Source organism: Triturus cristatus, chromosome 3_1 (genome assembly GCF_964204655.1).
Source record: "Triturus cristatus chromosome 3_1, aTriCri1.1, whole genome shotgun sequence".
In the NCBI taxonomy this organism is placed as follows: domain Eukaryota; kingdom Metazoa; phylum Chordata; class Amphibia; order Caudata; family Salamandridae; genus Triturus; species Triturus cristatus.
In genome coordinates, this window is record NC_140583.1 from 522360868 (window position 1) to 522384167 (window position 23300).

The 23300-nt window shown below is 46.1% G+C and overlaps 1 protein-coding gene across 1 annotated transcript in view; it reads left to right on the plus strand.

Annotated features, from left to right (window-relative positions):
- The window catches only part of LOC146860530 (uncharacterized), a 421554-nt gene that overhangs the window by 226167 nt on the left and 172087 nt on the right, over positions 1–23300 (plus strand). Inside the window, exon 3 of the transcript XR_014979157.1 lies at positions 10586–10689. The gene's annotated coding sequence lies outside the window, so the exon portion shown is untranslated. The remainder of the gene's footprint in view (positions 1–10585; positions 10690–23300) is intronic.

Genomic DNA, 23300 nt, shown 5'->3' on the forward strand with positions numbered 1-23300 from the left:
GACAGTCGCTTCTTTTGTCTATTTTGTCAGTGTCCTTACTGAATAAAGTTATTTTGCTGTGTGTATATGGTTTACTGTGCCACATGGTCTGTGTGCCACTTCAACATAGTCAATGTTTGGGCTCACTTACTCTATTTTTTTCAGGGGTGACAGGGTCTTCAGTCCTTCCTGACCCAGGTACTTGTGGGGGCAATGGTATCAATTTTCAGTGGAAAGCAGTTGTCATTTACTTAATTTGTTCATGTTGGCTATATTGTACACATGTCAGATTGGGGGGCACTGTCAGCACAGAGTGGGTTTCTGCACACAGTATTGCAGGCAGGCTGGCCAGGGTCATCATGTATGTGTATTCTTCCTTTATGTGTGCCCAGTGGTGTATGTGTGTGGTCATCTTGTGATGAGTGGAAAGCACGTTCTAGTCAAGAGCGTGTCACTCGAGTTGCACTCCAACGGAGAAATTAATCAAGCGAAAATTCTGTAATTCGAATAAAGTTTTTATTCAAGTCAATCCATTCAAGAAGTCCTTACGAGGACGAAGTTTTCATAAAGTTTCATATCACACCGAGTGTATTAATTGTCATAACTCGATATAGCCCATGTAGCCCAATGCATTTCGGGCCAATGTGGCCCTTCGTCAGGGGCAGCACTGAAATTAGAGGATACAGGAGAGCAGCTTTAGTTAATATGTAACAACATAGTGCAAATGAACAAACAGTGAGATGAAAATTTACATGATTGTATGTAAAGCGACTAAACTGATTGATGGAAACGGGATGATAGTGCTGGTGGTAAACAGGTGCCGTTTGTGAAGAAATCATATATCTGGTTTGCATGTGCGGTATTGTGAAATAAAAGATGGAGAACGTATTCAACAGTACAGTTGAAACAAGAAAAGATGTGTGTAAAAAGCGGAAAAGCCCAAGAAAACCGTTGTGCATCAGTGCGCAGTGAATTCAAAGATACGTGCGAGATATGGATCTGCGGACAAGTACATAAGTTATCAAAAAATAGTGAGTGTGAGGGAAGGTGGATGAACAAGCAACAAACTCATAAATGCAAGGGTACGCAGGGAACGTGTGACGAGTTGGGAACCCGTGTGTAGGATACGGGGTAAAATTCAAAAACACTTACGTGATGCAAGCTATCGATTTGGTCGTACTCGCTGTTCATGAGCTGTAGGCGTTTGTTGGCAGGTAAATCTACTATGTGACGTGAGTGATATTTGTACTCTGTCACGTGCTTAGCTCCACGAATCAAAGTGTCAGAAAGCCAAAAACTGGCCAATGACCTAGTGTGTCTGGAGGGTATAGCTACGAACGTATAGGGAGCGTGTAAATGCGTCAAAGGACGGTAGAGCCAATGAGATGAATCGGAGTAGTGGGAGTTTAATGAATTACGGGTGTGTCTGTGTTAGTGACGTCAGGGATAGGTGAACAACCAATCAACAGTGGAAATTAAAAGCCTGGAAAAAAGCATCGAAAGAAGCGTGTGTGTTGAAACGGTAAAAAGTGATGCAGGCGGAAAACCTAAAACAAACAAGTAAACAGAGAAAAATCGTCAAGGTAAATGGACGGTCAGGAAACAGAAAGTAGTGCCAACCACGGCAATTGTATGAAAATAGGATGTAAACTTAAGAAAAAAGGAAATGTAAGAAAGTTCACATTAGTTATAGTGGTGAGTGGGAATAAATCGAGAATAATAATGATGAGTCAAGAATAATGGTGGGAGTGAGAGAGAAAAAGAAGAGTTAACGGGAAAAAAAGAAATAAGGATCTGGAAACGGAAAATACTGAAATGGTATATGTTGGTATAGTAAGTGAAAGAGACAAAGCTTGTGTGTACTCAGGGGGATCTTCTCGTCTGCACCCATACCTTGTTATACTTGAACTACCTTCGGTCAAACCGGAGTGCGCTCAATCTCTATTCTAATTTACTTTCAAGTCATCTTGTGATGGCCAGTCATCCTAGTTCCATGGCGTACTTTCCATGTGTGCTCTTGGATGGTCAGGTAGTGTGCAGTGTGAAGAGGTTGAGTTTGTCGGGAGTGTTGATGTGTGCATGCCCCTGCATTGTTAACTACACACATGTGTCACCCAGGAGTTGTATGCCTGTTGTTTTGATTGTTCAGCCCTGTGGATGTGGTTGTATGCACATGTGTGAGTTGTATGTTGTACACTGTGCAGTGTGTTGGCGTGTCCTTGCAGTTCTGTCTGACTCCTACTTGTTGTTTTTTTGTCACTTGTGAGTATGCAGAGTGTGTGACTGGCAAGTCACTGTTGTGTTTTGTCACATATCCATGTGCCTTGTTGCTGTTTGTGGAGACTGTGTCGATCTGCTGTTCCACACTGCCATTGTGGTTGTGTTTTCTTATGCATTGCTGTCACATGGTGCCTTCTTGCCTCCTGTGTGGCATGTTGTGTGTGTTGTCATATTATCCCCTATCTGTGCTTCAGATGCCTACCCATTGTGGGTCTGCACTCCCTCTCTTTGTGCATGGTACACTCCTGCCAAGTCCCCTACTGACATGCAGTACACTTCACTTTGGTGTCAGCTGTCCCCTTGGATTACATGTGTGTGTGCCTCCCCATCACTTCATTTGTTACACTGTGCTTTGTGCGGCAGTTCTTTGGCCAAGGTCAATGTGTCACTCAGGGCATTTCACCAACGGGTTGTGTGTGATGTTCTGGTGCTGTTTGCCAGTCATCGTTGTTCCTATGCAGTTCAACTGTGTGTGCTGTTGGTGTTGAGTTGGATGTATGTGTGTTGGCTGTGGTATTGCTTCACTTCCTGGGTGTGCTGTTGTGTTTGTGCTGTGCTGTGTGGTGTTGTGTGGCTTGCTGTTCTGTCACTGATGTCTGTGTGTGGCTGGTATGCTTGGTGTGCACACACTGCTTGTTGTGCATGCAGTGCTATGTGTGTATGTTGCCTTGTCATTGCCTGGTGTGCATCTCCTGATGTCCTGCTGTGTTTGCTATGTGATTTTTCTGCCTGCGCATCAGTTGTTTGTTTGATGTGGCTGTGTTGTTCTATGATGGTGCACTTCTTGTGTGTGTTGTGGTATGTTGTCTGTGCATTGTTGCTGAGTGATGAGGCTGTGCACTCCTGTTGTGTCTGTGCTCCCATTGCATTTCCACAGTTTAGCTGCACAGGGCATGTCTGTTCTTGTTGTGGTTGTGTGTGTGTTTCTTTTGGATTGTGTGTCTGTTGCTTTTGTGCAGACATTTGTTCTGGCAAGCCTGTGTGTGTGTGTGTGTGTGATGTTTGTGGCTACCCCCAGGGTGTGTGATTGTTTGTGTGTGTATTGACTGGCAAGTATTGCCAGCCTTCAGTGTGTTTGGCACTGGTGTTGTGTGCTGCTGGTGTGAGGGAGGTATGTGTGTAGATTCCTACTGGTGTTTGTCAGTCATGGAGTGTGTCATTAGACCCTATGTGTAGTGCTGCTGGTGTACTCCTGTGAAGTAGTTGTATAGATGTGTGGCTGTTCACAGTTTGACTTCAGGGCCTTCCTTTCATCCTTGTGCCTATACCTGGTTTGCCTTGCTGTCTCCCTGTGTTGTTGCACTGTGATGTCTGTGGTTTGACTTCACTGACTGTACCAGCCATGTGTGCTTTGGTGGTCTGATGGTGTTGTTCTCTGTTCCTTGTTTTGCATGTGATGTACACATGTCTGTTGGTTGTCTCCATGGCCTTCCATTTGTGTGCACCCCACTTTGGTTTTCCTATTTGTTGTGCTCCATTGCTGTTGGCACGTGGTGTGTGTACGTGTCTGTGTGTCAGTCTGTGGTATGTCTGTGTGACTTTGCAGGCTGTGTGTCCATTTGGATGTTTGTTCTTTGTATGTGTTCATTTGGTGCTTGTACTCATTTTTGAGTGTGGTGTTGTGGTGGTGTGTGTGTTTCCCTGGCCCTGTGCTACTGTGCTGTGTGCTGTGTGTTCCTGTGCAGCCCCTCCTGCAGTGTCTGTATCCCTGGTTGTTTGTTGTGTGGTGCAGGGAGTGTATTCACCTGGCTTGTTGTTGTGCATGGTGTGCACAGGAGGGGCACATGGCATGTGCCTTCATGGGGTGTGCTAGTGTGTGGTGGGAGGGTGGTGTGGCTCTGTGGTCTTTGTGCCCTGCCCATGCCTGGCACTGGCCCTGCCTTCTGCATTGTGCTCATGTATTTCCTTGTGTTCACCGCTGCGGTGACGTGACCGGGACATTGCTGCATGGTGGTGGAAGCTGTGTGTCCAGGGTGCAGAGGGGTGACTTGGTGGTAGGTGGGTGAGGTGTGGGTGCACTTGTGGATGTGTCCCTGTCTCCACCAGGGTGTCTGATGTGGATTTGGACCCTGTGTCAGCTCATGTGTTGTGTGTTGTGTTTGTGGTATTGCGTATTTGCGGCGGTGTCCGCGGCAGTCCATGAGTTCCTGGTGATGTAGCAGGTACAGCACCGGAAAGACGTGTAGAGCTGGATCCATGGCGGTCGTGACTGGGTGGTGTGGACCGGAACTCTGGTTTCGCGCTCCGCTATCGAGCTTCTGCCGTCTTTGTTTGGACGGTATCTTCGCTGCGGTGCGTCTGCTTGTTTGGGGCATCCTAATTTGTGGAGCGGGCAGACATCATTCCGCACAGCGGAGTCTCCATTGGCTCCCACCACCGCGGTGGCGGGCGCCCTTTGATGGCGGTGCACGTCGCACCGCGGCGGACAGGAAATGGGCTATTTTTGGCCATACTAATATGGCGGACGTGAGGACCACTGCTCGCGGGTGGAAAATGGCATTTTTCCGCACTGCCAGCACCGCGGAGGTGCCACCACCCGACATCCAAATGGATCCCATAGTTTTGTCTTTTCATAAATAGTGCTCCTGCGTAGTCATAGGCCGCAGCACGCCCCGTCCCGTAGCGGGGCGGGAAGACGCCTATGATGAAGCATGACACCAAGGGCCCTTTTGGTGTGTGATGGGTATTTTAACAAAACTGTGTGTTGATCTTCAGTGTCTTGGGAAACATTCCAAAGAGAAACCACACCTGTAAATATTATGACTAAGACATTCATGTATAGCGTCAGTTTGATTTCAGGTGTGATAAGTGTTAATTATTGATTCTAATTCAATAACAATAATTGAATCGCTGAACACAAAGCACTAACCTTCGGTGTTAGACAGAAGAGACAGGGATGTAACACTACTGTTTCTGAATTGCATAATTTGTAACTCAAAATCCCAGGCTCATATCCTGGCCTCCCCAAGTAACCAAACTGTGTGATCCACGGCTTATCGCTTTATTTTAATATGTATTTTTTTCCTTATCCAGACAGTTTAAAAGCACATTCAGGTAATTCCATTAATGAGCTGCGCTATACAGACACTCACTTATGTATGGCTTATATAAAATTATCTTGCTTCACATTTAATAATAATATAAACTACATAATAGAGAACATGGCAAACTGAAACATTCTGGGTAACTCATGGCAATGTTGTCAAGTCATGGGGCATTCTTGAATGCTTTCTATTAAAAAAAATATTACTTTAAATAAATATTACTGAATTCAGTGATATAAAAGTGTGTATTTTAATGCTGCTATGTGATTGTGCTTTTATGGATATATTTTTATCTGAATAAAGATTGAATTGATCGATTGAGAAAAGTATATAGTATGTACTTGAGCCACTGAAAAATGTCGAAAAACATTTTTTGTTCTCATTTTAAACTCTGTGTCGCATTTTTCATGGGGTTTGCTGCCTTATTTACATCTTTAGATGGCTCGGCTCATTCATTGGGTCTTAAAGCCAAGTCAGACGCCTGGCTCAGCATCTCCCCAAGGCTATCAGTGTCTCCACCAGAAATTTAGCGTCTCCTACACCTGTGATCCTAATAGCATGTTCATATGAAGTGAGCAAAATTATACAAAACAGGGTCCCTGACAGTTTAGTATAAGAAGAGGAGGGCAGGGAAAAATAACAAAAACACAACAAAAACCTCTTCTTAAAATTCAATTATAATTTGGGGATTACCTCCACACTCACAAACAACAACATTGTCCCACAGAGATGAATGAATAATTCATTATTTTATTTTGTTATTCAAAGAAAAGATTTGTTATATTTTCTCTTATTTTAAATATAAATGTTTAGATACATTTCAATATGTTATATCAAATTAGAGTACAAGGTCAAAAAGCTTTTACAAAAAACAGAGCCCAAAACAAGGAAAGAGACAAAACAACAAGAGCATGTTTTATTATTATGTACTCATCATCCAAACATTCAACCTATCTGTCATATCACAACTGCATTCATACACAACAACCTTATTTGATAAAAAACCATGTTCTGATACAAGTCATCAGTATACACAGTTAAAAAAATGAAAGAAAAGCTAGGGCGCTGACGTGCCCTTCGGAGTGGGAACGGGGACCCACGTATCCTTCGTCAGGGCGCAATTTCCTTTTAATTGTTAAAGAAGGGGTCCGTTTGAATCCAGAACCTTCCAGTTAAGATTTCTTACATGAAGGATAAACAAGGGCTCTATATGACAATAGGTAGAGACTTTGAGTGAACACTTTGATCAAAATATGTCAAGGGCGCAAGTAGATATATAGACGTATTTCTTATGGATATCCATAATAGAGTTACCTATATATAGTAACAAATGCGTTATTTGAAAGTGCCCAACTGCTTGTGCTCAGGAGTTCTTCTGGACAAGATTGAATGATTAGAGTCGGCTTAAAAAGCCAATCGAGACTCAAACACTCGACTCCACAGGTTAGCAGTCTTTTGAACTATAGTCCCGCTCCACAGAAATAATGGGGTACATCAGGGATTTACAAGGCTTAGGTAAATGGGCCGAACAAGATTGCAGTTCAAACGTGACCAGTGTCAACAAGATCGCAGTTCAAACGTGACCAGTGTCAACCGAAGCACCTCGTTTCGCTTCGTTTGACACATCTATGTGGGACAATGTTGTTGTTTTAAGAAGAGGTTTTTGTTGTATTTTTGTTTTCATATGAAGTGAGCAGCCAGTCTGGCTGCTGAGAACGCACCCTGCCGCTATAAGCACAGGCCCTCAACAGAGGACCTGTCTTTTGGAGTGAAGCAGCAGGAGAGATGGACCAGCTGAGAGTTAACAGTCAGTCTTCCAACAGAGGTTGCTAAATCATACCCTTGAAGGTTGCAAAATCACATCACCTCCCCATTGTAGATTAGAGAGAGATGGTAGCCAACTTTTTCATTTGAATGTAACTTAGCAGTACCTTCAAGGTAAAGTCTTTTGTAATTAAAAAACGGCCAAACACAATCTATTCCTGATGGCATAACCAATGCCACTATAGGTAACATAATTATTGACATTACCCACAGCTCCGTTCACAGCGTTATTGCTTACAACATATTTGGAGTGGTAAAGTTCCAAAACATAAAAAGTGCTATTCACAGCTTTTACCTAACGTTTCTACCATCTCCGTTCAATAATCTATTGCAGCATTTTTAATTTTATCATTAAAACATATTTAGCATGTCATTTTTGTTTATCCACTTTACTACTTCTAAGTGGCATTTATGTTAACACATTTTTTTCTGTTAATTTCCTTGCTTTTTAAGCAATCCAGTTGCATTTATGAATAAATTCTTACCACTATTGTTAAAAGGTGGTTCTGACACGATGGGCCGCTTGGATATTTTGCTTTTTGAGCACCTAATTGTTGAGCTTTTACTGTGGGGGAGCCTCATAAGTTGGGACTCACCCAGAGTGAACTCCTAATGAAAGAGACTGCATGGGGATTTTACTGGTGTCCCCCTGGCTTGACCAGGCCGCTGTGCAGTAGCAGGGGTGAGGGACACCGGGCTAGTTACATGCAGGCACATGTGTACATGCGTGTGCACACGTGTGCAGGCTGCGCGGTGGAGATTCCCGGCATGCGCAGCCCCAGGGCAGATACAGGGTGAATGGGCTGGCAGGACTTATGCAGAATTGGGTGGTGACATGGAATAGGCTTTATACACTGGGAAGGAACATGCCATTGAAAGTCAGTGTGTTTTGCTGTCTTTTTCACTTCATTATTCCCTTTTGGGGATGTGGAGCCCATGGGCTAAATTAACTTTCCTAAGGCCTACAGATTCCAAACACACACTAAAGTCCACTGTAACGGGTATGAGAAGAGGTATTCTGCAGAGTCCAAAGTCATATTTGTACTGCTTTTGGGTCATCCAGAACTGTCATATTCCTCTGAGCAAGCCATAACCAGGCCCTGGCTGGGGGCTGCCCTCAGTAGCCTAAATTGATGAGCTTTCTTCCCAGAGCGAAGACCTCCTCTCCACGAAGAGAAGATGTGTGGGGCTACAGGCTCATCCATCAGCAGCTATCGCTGGGTACCAGGCTGCACCAGGGAGGAGGCAGCCCTGGGGGGGGGGGGGCTTTTTCAGAGACCATGTGGCAGGAGACCATGAACGATGTCATCTTGAACCAACCCAGAGGCCTGGGCAGGAAGGAGGGAGCAGGAGCAGATAAGTGATGTGTTGCTGTGTGATAGGGCAAACAGAGACTTCCTCCCAGCCCCTCCCCAACTTTTTAAAAGAACTTGCACAGGAAGAGAAGCTCTCTCTGGGGCGGGGTCTGCTGAGGCAGAAGGTGCTGGTGCCTGGCGCAATGGGCAGTTGGAAGGAGGTACCCCCTGACTGCCCCCAGGATCCTGAACAGCGCCGGAAGAAGAGTCCAGGACCAGTGCGCAGAAGCAGTGGCCTCTGCGCAGGGAGAAGAGAGGCCCAGGAGGAGGGCAGGTGAAAGGCTGGCACAGGGAGCCAGTGAAGACCGCTCCCTGCAGAGTGCACCCTCTTGGAGACAAGGAGGGCAAAGGAGAGGGCTCCCAGTGGCTGGGGAGAGCCACCAGGAGCAAGAAGAGGCCAAAAGCAGGAAGATCGGACCCCTGGGGCTGAGATATGCCCCCCATAAGGTGAGCGACCTTTGACATGTGGCCAACTGACGACGAAGCGTGTGGGGCTCCGCCGCCGGTTCAGAGAATGCCCCCGGGGTGGGTCAGGTTCCAGGGGCTGGCCCCACACAAAGAAAAGTCGGGGAGCGCCGTCACGCCCCCTGTAAAAAAATACCCTCCTTGAGGTGCCAGGAGCCCACCCAGGCCCCCGCCAAAACCGGAGGCGGGGGAGCACTGTCACGCCCCCCTGGGAAAGGGAGGCGGGCCTGGGATCCCAACTCCGGGCCCTGTGTGAGAAGAGGAGGAGGGGGAGCACCATCGTGCCCCCCCCCGTGAAAAGGTGCGCAAGGGACCTGGTACCCCATCCCCTGGCCCCAAAGAAGACGAGGAGCTGGGGGCGGGGAGCGCCGTCACGCCCCCCCCACAGAGAGGTCTCGAGTCCCAGGCCTGAAGCGCCGCCGTGCTCCCCGTGAAAATGCCCCCAAGCGGGGCACCAGGAGCCCACCCTGGCCCCCACCGACGCTTGATGTTCAGGGTCCCAGGATCCCATCCCCGGGCCCGTGTGCTGGCAGGCAGGTGGGGAGTGCTGCCACACTTCCCTGGTAAGCTGGCGAAGATCTGCGCGACTGCCCGCCGGAGCGGGCAGACCAGAAGAGGAGTGCCGGCTCCCGCTGCAGCACGCAAGGGTGCTGGCCAAGCTTGGAACCGGTGGGGGCAGCCGGAGTGGGCTCCCTGAGCTGCCCTCCACTGTACAGGCATGTGGGGGTCCCGGGTGAGACCGGGACCCCAAAAGAAGAAGGGAGTGCAGCCAGGGGCCCAGGTGGGACCGGGCCCCCGAAAATGGGCATAAGCGGCCGGACGAGGGCTCCCCGAGGCCGTTTCACTCACCTTAGGGTCCGGGTGGGATCAGTTCCTCCAACGAGGGATGCCACGGCCAGAGGCCCACATCGCGGCTCTCCCCGACGCAGTGGGATAGCGGCTGTTATACTATGAGTACTGTCATTCTAAAGTGATGCTTTAACAGGTATTCTTGCTGCTGCGCTTAGGTGAAGAACCCAGACTGTTAGCCATTAAGATGTAGAGGTGTATACTTCATGCTCAGTAAGAAATGATCAGTCAGGGTTGTGTGTCACCAAGGCAGGGTTACCTATTTTAAATGCTGGTTGAGATAATGGTGTGGGTCGCCACTGGGATGGTGCCAGTGCGCAGGGCCCTCGCTCCAGGTTATGTTCAACTAACTGCATTGGGGGCAAGATGATGTGCATACATGGGAGTGGTGGTACTAGACCTGCGGGAGGGGTGGAGATGTTAAGCAATGTCACAAAGTAATTCCAACAGCTTATGTATATTTGTAAATTGGTGCATAGTATTGAGTAGTGTGTGTGTCTTTTATAAAGCAGAGTACAGACTGGACTATCAATTATTGAGTGTTATTGCTGCGCACATGCAAATGGCGATTACTAGCCCACACCACCTCCCTTGAGTAAGCTTCAGACTGCTCTGCAACGCTACCCTCTGAGAGTCAGGCACTACAATTGGGTGTTTGGTTCCCAGTGAAGGACAAATGTAGTCATGTTATTTGTGCAGGCCTCACAGATACTGCCTTGTTTTCCAACAACTATGTTTTATGAACTAAACATTTTTACATTGAACATCATTATTTTGTTTGTCTTCCAGAGTAAATCATAAACATGCAGCAGTAATCTTCGTAAGAGCAAAGATTCCGAAGTCACCAAAATATTAGAAAGAAATATAAAGATCTACACATGGCAACCAAAACCGTGAGTAGCACACCTTAATACTCCAACTCCTGTACATGTAGTCCTGTTCATAAACATAACAACAGAGATGTGTAATAAAATAATAATGGGGCAGGGTCATGACAGTAAAAAAAACACCCTGAAGAGTGATCTTGTAGTGAGGAATACAATCTACACCAGTATGACTCATGTAAGGGATCAAAGTTTCAGGTATGAAGAGTTTCACTACAAAGAGTATCTTACAGAGATAGATCTTCCACAGCTATCGAAGCAGATGTATATTGCTTGTCTTCTTCACCTGTCAATGGATGACTCACCCCATCATATTAAATCCAGCATTTGATTCAGGAGAAAGCTACACCAGGCAATGAGTTTGTGAGTTTCATTTGAGGAACTCAAAAAACATGCATTGTTCTCTCAAAAATCAGCTTCTAATGCAGCTCTTTTAAGTGGCATAACTTCTACGAGGAGCATTCAAATGTTCGCAATGAATATTATTCCATCCAATTTGCACAAATATAGTTCCTTATTTTCCTGTACATATTTTTCAAATTCATGTGGGGGCAATGAGACTATGATGTTTGTGACTATGTGTGTGGTGGGATTGTATACCTGTGTAAAGAAGGAGTTTGGATTAATTGCCATGCAAAATTTTTTTTGAATTCAGGATGTGTGGATTATTTTGAGAATACTAGGATTCTGATTGAAATGGCTGATTTAATCTTGTCCAATAATTTATTTTTGTTCAATGGAGAATGGCGCCACTGACTTCATGGCACTGCCATGGGCTTCAGTTTTCCCCCTAGTATGTGAACCTCTTTACGGGGTGGTATGAGAGGGGGCAATCCTGGGACATGGGCACCAAATTGTAGAGCCAATACATCCATTTTTGGAGACTACGTTATTATCATATGGACTGGCACTAAAACACGAATGCAGGCATATTTTGCTTACCTGAACCAGAATCCAAATAATGTTTCACCAGACCATGGCGATTGACAAACATAGAATCTCATACTTGGATGCTGAGTTTTATGGTAACGATAATAGGATATAAAGAACTCTATATTGAAAGCAAATAGCAATGAATAATATTGCACATCCGAGATCTGTGATCAAGTGAATCCTATGTGGAGAGATGAGCAGAATTCATAGGAACTGCAGAGAGGAGGATCTTTTTTCTGAGTGTGTTACTAATGTGAAAAGTACATTACCTCCAAGTCTCTTCTGTCCTCGTGCCCTTCATTTACAAAGTGAGATAACCTATCTCACTGACAGAAAAAAGAATGAAGGAATGCTGGCCCTACCCCACCCCTCCCTCTGGGAATACATATGCGTACCTATCCCAGCATTCCTCCTGTTCTTTTTTTCTGTCTACTGACAGAAGGGGATGATACAGGAGCATGGACGCTCCTGAAGTTTACTTAAGTTTTTGCTGCTGGGCAGTGAGGATGTGCTGGCACGGTTTCCTGTCCCACCCTTCTGGGTTTGGGGGGAGTTGAAGATTTCCTCGGGCAGATTTCACCCCAGGTGTCCTGGTCCGTGCCCCCAGATTGCCGGGCTTGTCGCGAGGCATGATGTTTCTCACTCACGGAGATGGTGGTGGCTGCATGACCTCTTCCGGTTCGCAAGGCCTGACTTCTGGGTGACAGGCAGGACTGGAAGTCAGGTGCTGCTGCAACGGTCTCCTACACGGAGGTTATTTAGGAGCCGGCGTCGGTAAGTCCACATAGTGGCCTTTGGGGATTCCTTTTTTTGGTGTTTCCTGGCCTCGTTTGACTTCGCTTTCCAGTTTTCTATCTGGCAATAATACTTTGAGACCTTTGTGTGGGTTCTCAAGGTTCTCCCTCTGTGGTTTACAGAGCACTGGGTCTTCCCTGTTGTCACTGGACATTGGCACTCCTGCAGAGTCTTGTCAGTGTTTTTTCCCTCCTGCAGGTGGTGCTTCCCTGGGACTTTGACACCTGTGGTTCCTGGTCCTGTTGTGACTGGTGACCTTTTATTCTGTCATGGGCAAGCATACGAGTAAGAGCTGCCATAGGAAGCACTCCTCCTCTTCCTCTGAGTCCTCTTCGTCCCATTCTATGGCCAGGTCTATGCGCTGCAGGGAGGGGGATGATGCTAGGATCAAATGTTTGATCAAGGAGACTCTGCAAGAGATGTGGGTGGAGGGAAGGGCTCATCCCAGGGGCTCTCTACTGGTTCATTCCTCAAATTCTTCTGGTTCGGAGGACGAATTGATGGGGGGTGTGGAGCATAAGTTAAAGTACATTGACAAGGATATACTGCCAGAATTAATTAAACATGTCAAATCTAACATGGGCTTTCCAGATGAAGAGGCTCCTAGCACGTAAGGTGGGTCCTTTGTTGCAGCACTTCCAAAGTTCGGCCACTGTCGATGTTGTTGTCCATCCTTACATCAAGGAGGTCTTGAGTCAGGAGTGGAAGGATCCCGACCGTATCATGCATCCACGGTTTATGGTAAAACTTTACCCTCTTCAGTATATGTCTAAAGAATTACCTGACTATATTCCTATGATTCATTTGTGGCCAGTCTTGTGGGTTGGACTTCCTTGGCAGAAGATGCGATGCTTAAGGATCCGTTTGATAAAAAGGTGGAATCTTCCCTCAAAAAAGTGTACTCTGGTTCTCATCTGGCTCTAAGGGCTGGCATTTATGGCACTTATGTGGTTCACTCCCTGATTTCTGATATCAAAGCTCTGTATCAGTTGATGGATGGTGCTTCCGACTTCTCTGGGCTTTTGGAGCATATCGAAAGACAGGTGGAGTTCCTCTCTGATGTCTCCTTTGATGTGGTGCAGGCCTCTTCCCTGTCCAGTGGTGTGGGGGTGGCTGCCTGCCGCAATTTGGTGTTGAAGAATTGGAAGACAGACTCGGCACAATTGGCTTGCGCCATACGCTTGCCTTTTCAGGGGACTATGATGTTTGGGGAGCAGTTGGAGGGGAAATTGCATAAATTATTTAAGGAGGTAAAGCACTCTTTCACCTTTAAGCAGTCCTCTGCTGCTAGTGTTTCCGCTAAGCTTAAATCTTTTCTCCATCCGCACTCTCTTAGGCAGTTTTCCAGGAGCCACGGGAAGTTCTCTTCTGGTCGGGGTCGGGACAGGAAAGCTAAGTCTCCCCCTTCCAAACCATGCTCCTGACTATATGGCTGAAGATCCCGGATTGTTGTTTGGAGGTCGGCTTGGGTGCAGTCCTGTTCAGACGTATAGGTGGTGGACATTTTTCGTCAGGGTCATGCCATTGAATTCTCGGAGCCTCCTCTGGCATCAGGGATTCGTCCGACTCCCTGGCCAAGAGGTCCGATCTGTGTCTGGGGGTCGAGTCTCTCTTGCAAAAAGGGGCAATTCAGATGGTTCCTCCTCTGCAGGTGGAGAGGGGGTTTTACTCTCTGATATTCCTGGTTCCCAAAGTGACAGGGGGGTTCAGGCTGGTCCTGGAATTGAAGGCTCTGAACAAATGGGTGGTTCATCTGCCTTTTCGGATGGAGACTCTTCAGCGGGTGATTCTGTTGGTTCTTACATGCCATTTCATATGCACCCTCGATCTCCAGGACTCTTATTATCACGTCCCGATTCACCCCAGCTCTCGTCTGTTCCTGAGGTTTTCTATTCAGGGCCGTCATTTTCAGTTTCAGGTCCTGACTTTCAGGCTGAGTTCGCCTCCGCGAGTGTTCACCAAGGTGGTGGCTCCGTTGGTGGCTTCCTTGCATCTTCAGGGTGTCCTGGTTTACCCTTACCTGGACGATTGGTTGATTCATGCTACCACTTGGGACCCGTTGTTGGTGTATTGGGAAGCGGTGTGCTCTGCTGTTGAGGGCTCATGGGTTTCTTCCGAATCTTACCAAGTGTCAGCTGGAGCCCTCTCGGGACTTGACTTTCATTGGAGCTCACTTTCTCAACAGGGTGTTCCTGCCAGTCCCTCGGGTGGTGACCTTGGGGTCCCTTGCTTGGAGATTCTGGGAGAGGGGTTCCTTTTCTGTTCGCCTCTGGTTGCGGCTTCTGGGTCTCATGGCGGTGACCGTGTTTATGGTGGCTTGGGCTCATTTTCACCTCAGTCCTCTGTGGTTGTATCTGTTGACTCGTTGGAATCCGTTGTCTCGCAGTCTGGCCCTTTGGATTCCGGTGTCTCCTTCCATCCTCCCTGCCCTGCTCTGGTGGACAGTGTTGGACCATCTTTCTCGGGGTCTGCCACGTCAGTCCTCTCCTCCAGTGGTCCTGACTCTGGATGTCAGTTCTTTCGGGTGGCCAGCAACCCTGGATTTTCTGTCTCTTCAGGGATGTTGGTCCTTTCTAGTGTGTCAGCGTTCTTCCAATTGGCAGAAGTTGATGGCAGTGTACCATGCTGTGATGGGGTTTCGTATCTGGTTGTCGTGGCGCAATGTGGTGATGCGTTCTGACAACATGGTGTCAGTGGCCTACCTGATTCATCAAGGGGGTTCCCGGTATGGAGACACTCTTTTAGGTCAACCAGAACCAAGGATACAAAAAGTGCAAACATCTGGGACTCTAAAAACTCAGAGTAAGACGGGCAAGAATAATCACCTGGCATTACCACATATAAATCTGCTCGCAATGATAACTATAACGTACTAGGAAAGCACTGGCCCCTATTACAGGCGGTTCCAGGTTTGACAGGGATGGTTTCTTCCAGACCATAGATTACATTCTGTAGAGGTAAAACCATAGAGGAAGAATCACAAGGAATTATTTCATGCCAACTTTACATGATACCACCGCCTCCAAAAGTTTTTTTTGTCTGTACAGATTGTAACATGTGCAACCATGACATTACTGGCCTCTTGGAGTATAAATATATATTTCAACCAAAACATCTCAAATCAACGGGCCCGATTCACAGAACTAACTTAAGACAAAATCCTAAACTTACTACCATTTTGGTATTCACAGAAGGCACTTACTCATTTTGGTATTCACAGAAGGCACTTACTCATTTCGGTATTCACAGAAGTTAGGAGTCCTAACTTTAGGACTCCTAAATGCCTTCTGTGAATACCGAAAGTCTTAAAATTAGGATTTTTCTCAGTTTAGTAGTAGTATAGTTAGGACTCCTAACTTTAGGACTCCTAAATGCCTTCTGTGAATACCGAAAGTCTTAAAATTAGGATTTTTCTCAATTTAGTAGTCCTAAATTTAGGACTCCTAACTTTAGGACTCCTAAATGCCTTCTGTGAATACCGACAGCCTTAAAATTAGGTTTTTCTCAGTTTAGTAGTAGTATAGTTAGGACTCCTAACTTTAGGACTCCTAAATGCCTTCTGTGAATACCGAAAGTCTTAAAATTAGGATTTTTCTCAATTTAGTAGTCCTAAGTTTAGGACTACTAAATTGAGAAAAATCCTAATTTTAAGACTTTCGGTATTCACAGAAGGCATTTAGGAGTCCTAAAGTTAGGACTCCTAACTTCTGTGAATACCGAAATGAGTAAGTGCCTTCTGTGAATACCAAAATGAGTAAGTGCCTTCTGTGAATACCAAAATGGTAGTAAGTTTAGGATTTTGTCTTAAGTTAGTTCTGTGAATCGGGCCCAAGCTGTTTATTAACTGTAATAGTATCTACACTGTATATGTAATTATCTGTTACTTCTCATTGATATATGTAAGAAGCATCATACGGGCCTTGGCATTAAGAATTCAAGAACACAATAGAGCAGTTAAAAAGCTGGACATTCGTTACCCCTTTGCTCAGAATGCAGAAGGGATGTATCTGGGTTATAATAGTGGTCTTACCTTTTATAGTATTCAGCTAGTTTCCAGCTACGGGTGATTGGTAATTAGTCATGAGACAAGTTGAGGCTAGATGGATTTATTGTCTAGATAGAGTGGAAAAAAAGGCTGACTAAAGAAAAGGAACTTCACTGATTCCTGTAATACTGTTTGCTCGCGTGATATATAATACAACAAGTCATTTGATGGTTTAGACATGGAATGAGGACCCTTCATTCTTTTATCGTCGACGATTTTGCAGCAGGCACCCTAACCCTCTACACTACCTTTCCTTGAGTCAAAACTTCTACTTGACAAAACTCCATCTCTCTCTAGGAAGAACATTAATCACCCGCGTTATCATGCCATTTTTATTGTTGCCAAAAATTGCTGAAGGCCAGGAAGAAGGCAGCAAGCACTTTTAAAAACATAATATACTTGCAAACATGATGCTCCCACCTGAAGTGAATGCTCAGTGCAATTTAACCAGTCACACCGCCCAAAAGCCTCCTTGCTCAAGTGACAGAGTCACTGTGGCTCTGGGTTGTGCTGCTTTATAGGCCTGCCCAAAAGACTTGAGATGAGCTTCAATAGGGGTTGTAGTGGACAGGCTTTCAAGGTTAACCCACACTTGCCACCGCTAGGGTCCACCTGCTGGTGCTAAGACACCATGGCTTCTAAGGTCTAGCACGGGAATGTGCTCCCTCAGGAGTGGTCTGGTGGACTGGTCATGAAGGCTGAACCTGGTTCCCCAGTTCCCAAGTCGACAGCTCTGGCCATAGTGCCAATTCCTCCCCCCCACTGAACACCATACTGCTTCACTGAGAGAAACTCGCACTGCCTTCAACTACAACCCAATTGCGCCCACTATAAAGACCTAGATGCGACTCAATTCAAATTACGCACTAGACTAGACTAATACGCTGCCTAAAAAATCGAGTGACAACATCCTGGAAAAAGCAAACACTCATAGGGAATGCAAGGTTAAGCAAACCTTGTGAAATGTAAGAAGGAACAAATTGGTTACCTTAACGCTTCTGCACTTATTATTCAGAAATCAATGAGTGCTTTTGCACGAAAAGTTAAGGACATGACTACAGGGCGGTTTCAATGTCCATTGCTCATACCCTTACAAAACATAAGCAGCATGGTTTAAAAAGACAATACCACATTCGTGAATACAGAGCCTCGGTATGCATTTTGTTTTCCAATCCACCCATCAAGCAGGTATTGCAGTACATCCAGGAATGGTGCACTTCCCCACCAGGGGAAAACAATGCTGTTCAGAGAAAGACAAGAAAAGAAAAGTAGCCCTTTACTGGCACACTCTGTAAAGTGATGCTAATGTGTTTCGGTGTGAATAAAATCAATCTGGCCCCTTTTCGACCCATTCTGTCTTGCTTTAGTTATTTTTCACATTTTGACCCTTTTATTTCTCTCCCTCCCGAGGGTGCACTTTCGAAGTGCAAAATGTCCTGAAAGACGACCTTTCCAGCAAAAATGTTTTTTTTTAGGGGGAACAAATAAAGGAAAGAGTGAGTAATGGCTACAAGGCCCAAAGACGGGTCCCCCACACCTGGACCTTGCAGCTTACTCTAGTACTTAGAGGCCCAAGGAAAGGGGAGGCCCCTCCCCTGGGCCTCGAAGCAGTAAAGGCATTTCGTAAACACTGCCCTACCGCGGCAGTTCTACATATATTTTTAAATACACATTTCCATTAAAAAAACGTGATGCAAAAGTTAACAATAGCCAGTTGATCTGGCTGCTCCCTCCTCCCCTCACCCAACTCTCCTTACCTATGGTTTGGCAGGTCCTGGAAACAAAGGGGCCCTCTATTGCCTAGAGACAAAATGCAGAAAGGGAATGGCTGGTACTTAACAGAGGTGTTACCTCGCCTCTGGCACAGTGAGCCAAGATAATTGCTGGCCCTTCCCCAATCTGTTTGCCCTTCCCCCACCCCTGTACCCCCAAGAATGCCACCACCAACCAGCAAGGTCAAGACATCTTGCATTTGTAGCGAGATTGTGTGGGGAAGGGGTCCCTGGAGGAGCAGGTGGGCTTACTGTGAAAGTGTGGCATTTCACAGTGAAGCATGGCCCCCTGTTTTTTAGCTGAGTGCGAGGCACTGGACCTCTGCCCACACTGCCCATGCCTATCTCAGGCCCTGCATCTAAATGTATTGGCATCTGTTTGTTTCAGATTTTGGACTCCTGGAAAGTATTACATTGCACGTAGAAAGGTGTGTCTCAGAGTGGCCAGCCTTTTGTTGTTTGTTTTTATACGATCTGGTAGCCTCATTTCGAATTTCATAAAAAGTATGTCGGACTGCGGCACGTTAGACCAAGCGCAGACACGAGTTTATTGGTATTTCCTATGTATGTAATGGTTATTATGAGGTGGAACTCATCTGGTGATTACGATATGGTATTGTGTGAAGTCACCATAGGTAATAACACTTGCATAGACCAGAATTGGTACGCTTGCGTTGATGGGTTTGAGACTCTTTAATTGAGATGGAGAAGATATTTGGCAACACAGATAGACAATAAACTGTGTTCCACTGTGACTCCACGAAAATGTAGTGCTTCTGTGGTGTTTAGTATTGGATTTTCCCAGCTGTGATCTTGATGGATTTATGCCAAAAACATGTAATTATTCAGGTGACACACGGTGATGTTTTTTGGGCCACAATTCAAAATGAGTATGAATTTAATTTTGAAAAAGTAGTGAAGGTGGAGTCATATGTACTGACACTAAGAGATTAAATATATGAGATGTTATGGCCTTTTCTATACAGATCTACTCCTTGCGCACTTTTTTAGCCGACGTAGCACTGGTAACAATCCTTTACACACAGAAAAAGATTGGTACAGATAAAAGCGTGTTTCTATTCTGTCCAAAAATAAGGAAGGTAATTTACATGTTGTATGGTACGAATGATAAGGGGATAAAGTAGGCTAATCAAAGCACCCATCATATCAAGTTATAGATAATATTCATTTAAATCTTAAATGAGTTCTTAGATACATCAATTAGATGCTGTTATATAAAGCTCAGGTGGCCTGATGGAATTTAGATCACATTAAGAGGAATATGAAATCATTTGAAGGCTTAATTATGTTGAAAATTCAAGATTGATGCTAAATATGAAACATAATTGGGTCAATGAAAGCGGATACAAGTGTACATTGTGTGTTTTTATCTATGTTTGTATATACATGGTTTTAAATGTTTTGTCCAGGAGAGGGTAGGAGAAACACTAAAGGATATAAGGGTCAAATATAAGACTGAGAGTGCACTTGAAACAGCTTTTATTTAAGCTTGTATGTACATTGTTGAAGTGTTGTTTGTACAAGATTGTAATTGTTCTCATGTAAACTTTATAGCCCTGATGAAGTTATTGGGTTGGATGAAACGTGTTGGCTGGACTGGTATCCCATTCTAATCTTGTATTTATAATAAACATATTTTTGCATGATCTGAAGACCGTCAATGATACTCCGTGACCCTTGGAATGTCACATTGAAAAATGATTCACTCCTGAATGATTCAGATGGACTAATGCATGAACGTTAAAAAATATGGGCAATAGACTAAGGAACTATATGTGTGCAAAATGTATGGAGTAATGGCATGATTTCCCCTGACTTTTTGCATGTACTGCTTGCATTTTGACTGCGGTCTGGATTTCGTTTTTGCTGGCTTAGATGCTTTGGGCACTTGCCACTGCTGATCAGTGTCAAAGTGCAAGTGCTTCCTGTGTAAGTTGTGAATATGATTAGATATCCATGATTGGCATATTGGGTTTACTTGTAAGTCCCTAGTAAAGTGCCCAGGGCCGGTAAATCAAATGCTACTAGTGGGCCCGAAGCACTGGCTGTGCCACCCACATGTGTCTTAGACCTGCCAATGCAGTGTCTGCATGCACAGTTTTCAACTGCCATGTCGACTTGGCAAGTGCACTCACTTGCCAGACCCTAACCTTCCCTTTTCTTACATGTCAGGCACCCCTCAGGTAGGCCCAAGGTATCCTTTTGGGCAGGATGCAGTGTATGTGAGAGGTGATACATGTGCTGGTGTGTTTTGCATGTCCTGATAGTGAAATACTGTGCATTTCATTTTTTACGATTGAAAGGCGGTCTGTCCCATAGGTTAACGTGGGAGTTGCTTTGTTACAAATACAAGTGTAACTTTTTATTGGGACAAGGCAGAGAAATGGAGTTTAGGTTCTCTGAACTCAGAATTTAATAACACATCTACACATCTTTTAGTGGTGGTTTTAAACTGTGTGTTTGAAATCGCCACTTTTTTGAAAGTGGACATTTTCTTGTATAACCATCCGGTGTGCCTCTGCCTGTTTCTGTATTCACCATCTGGTTTTGGAGTGACAGGAACTGGGGATGTGCATTCACTCTAGACAGTCACAAGTGGCTTGGGGTGTGTCCTGCTTTTCTTGGGTGACTCATAGCCAGGCTGAATATACCATTGTGCATTTAGAGTGGTGGGAAGAGCTTTCACTAACATTTGAAAAGGCTGTGTCTGCTCTGGACAATGCTGTCCCTACCCTCTGTAGTGAAGCTCGACCAGTGAGGACAGAATTGGTTTTACTGAGCTCAGAGACTCCTGAAACAAAGACTACAAAGAGAAAATGGGGATATATATATTGGAACAAAACCCCCAGAACTTTAGATAACTTCTGGAATCAAGAGGATCCTCTGCCAAGGAAGAAGAGTTGAAGAGCGCTGAGGAGGAGACTGCCTTTTTGCTGTGTGTTGCTTTGCTGGGTTGGCCTGCAGTTGTTGCTTCTGCCAAGGAGAGGACAAAGATTGGAACTTTTCTGTGAACCTGCTTGTGAAGAATCTCCAATGTCTTATGTGTGCTTGCCTCCTGTTCTGAAGTCTCAGGGACACAAAGACTTCCCCACCAGCTTCCCAGAACTCCACAGCTGGGAGTTTTGATCTGCCAAGAAGTGTCAGTTCCAGTTCTGGGCCTCCGGAAGATTTTCCTGTTCCTGGGAGCTGAAAAAGCTTGAAGAAACTAAGAAACTTGACACATCGCCCTTCTTTTTTTTTAAACAAACTTTATTAAGATTTGGCATGAGGAGGAGCAATGAGAAATACACTGCATCAATCACTTTAAGTATATATAGGGTAGAGGAGGCAAAGCAGGCATCCTGTGCGGACCAGCAGATCATGTAGTATATAGGACGATACACTCCAAAAATGTCACATGACGACTTGGAAGGACACCCGCCATGTACATTGTTATGTGCTACATTCCCATCCATCAAGATACTATACCTATGGGGAGCGGTGCCCGCCCAACAATCCCCAAACTCCCAATCACACCCTGAACCCACCCACCTTGCCAAACCATGTCACAAAAATACAGTCTGAGGGCCATAGAGCATTCCCCTGGGGGGAAGAAGAGGGGGAGGAAACCACACCCTAAGCGCGCTGTAGGGGAAGGGGGGAGGTCGAGCAGTACAACAAGAGGGGGATCTGGATAAATGAGGACAAGTGGAATAAGGGGAGAAGGCGTAAACCCCCCCCCCCCCCAGCCGGAAGTGGCTTCAATCAATCGGGACATTACGTCACTCAATGTCAGGGGACAGGGTCTAGCATTCATCTAGCACATCCGCTGACATGTACCCTGGCTCGTACAGGCGTACTTTGGGGAGTGGTCCCTGTAGCCCCCTCCCTCTCCTCCATTTCACTCTTAAACAGCTCAGTCAGGTGTGCCCATTCTAGGGATATAGGACGCTTGCGCAGCCCCGACTCTCTTCCCGATGCAGCGCCTCTCGCTCTGCCACCGACCATCTCAACACCTCCTCTCCCCAGGCCTCTACCCGCGGCGGGACTTCCAACGTTGTGTAATCAGGCGCTTTGCTAGCATTAATGCCAGATTGGCAAAACGACGCAGCAAGGTCGCTTTAAGGGGGAGCGGTAAAAGACCCAACAAACACGCCTCTGCTGTGTCCCAGGAGGGGCGTTAGGTAATTGTATTTAAGACGTGCGTTATCCTACCCCAGTATCCCCGCAGCACCGGACAGAGCCACAGCATATGCGTCAGGTCGGCATCCGGTGCCGGACAACGAGGACAGGCCGACACCGCTGTGTTGTACATCTTACTTAGTGTATGGGGTGTAAGGTAAGCCCTGTGGAGGACAAACAATTGAATAGCTTTCAACCTACATTTGCGGGACACTTTTTTAGGGCATTCCAGTATATAGGTACTCTCTATCACTAAATGCCCGGGACAAATCTGTTTCCCACCGCAACCTGAGAGGAGCCAAGGAGATCTGCGCGCGTTCCGGGAGGCCCCGGTAAAGCCAACGAACCAGGAACTGCCCATGGCCCATTATGTGAAGGGAGCTCAGGAGGTGGAATGTTGAGGGTTCTACAGGTGTCTCCTGCCAATGTGCCCGGATATTCCAGATCACCGCATGGAGTAGAAACTGGGTGTCGGGTACCACGTTTACCCTCGCAAAGTCCCCGTGGGGCATTAAACTGCCTTCCTGAAAAAAGGCTCCTATTGTTTCCACACCCTGTTGTGTCCAAGGCTGTACTTGTCCGGCACTCAGAATTTCCTGCCTTGTAGGGAGACCACACAGCGGTATGTTGGGAGCATACGGATTTTGGATTTTAGCATACTTACATGCCCTTGTCCAATAATGAAGCGCTACCTTTAGTAGGGCCGGGGGGTCCCATGGCTTAGGGGCACCGGGGCACAACGACTGCAAGGTACCACGTGCTAGTTGAGTCGGGGTGTAGCCGATTTCAAACAGGTTTTTCTCGGCCAGCCAATAGGCCAACCACTGCAGCTGGCCAGCAAAGCAGTATGCCCTAAAGTCTGGCGTTCCCATACCACCGGCATCACTCGGCAG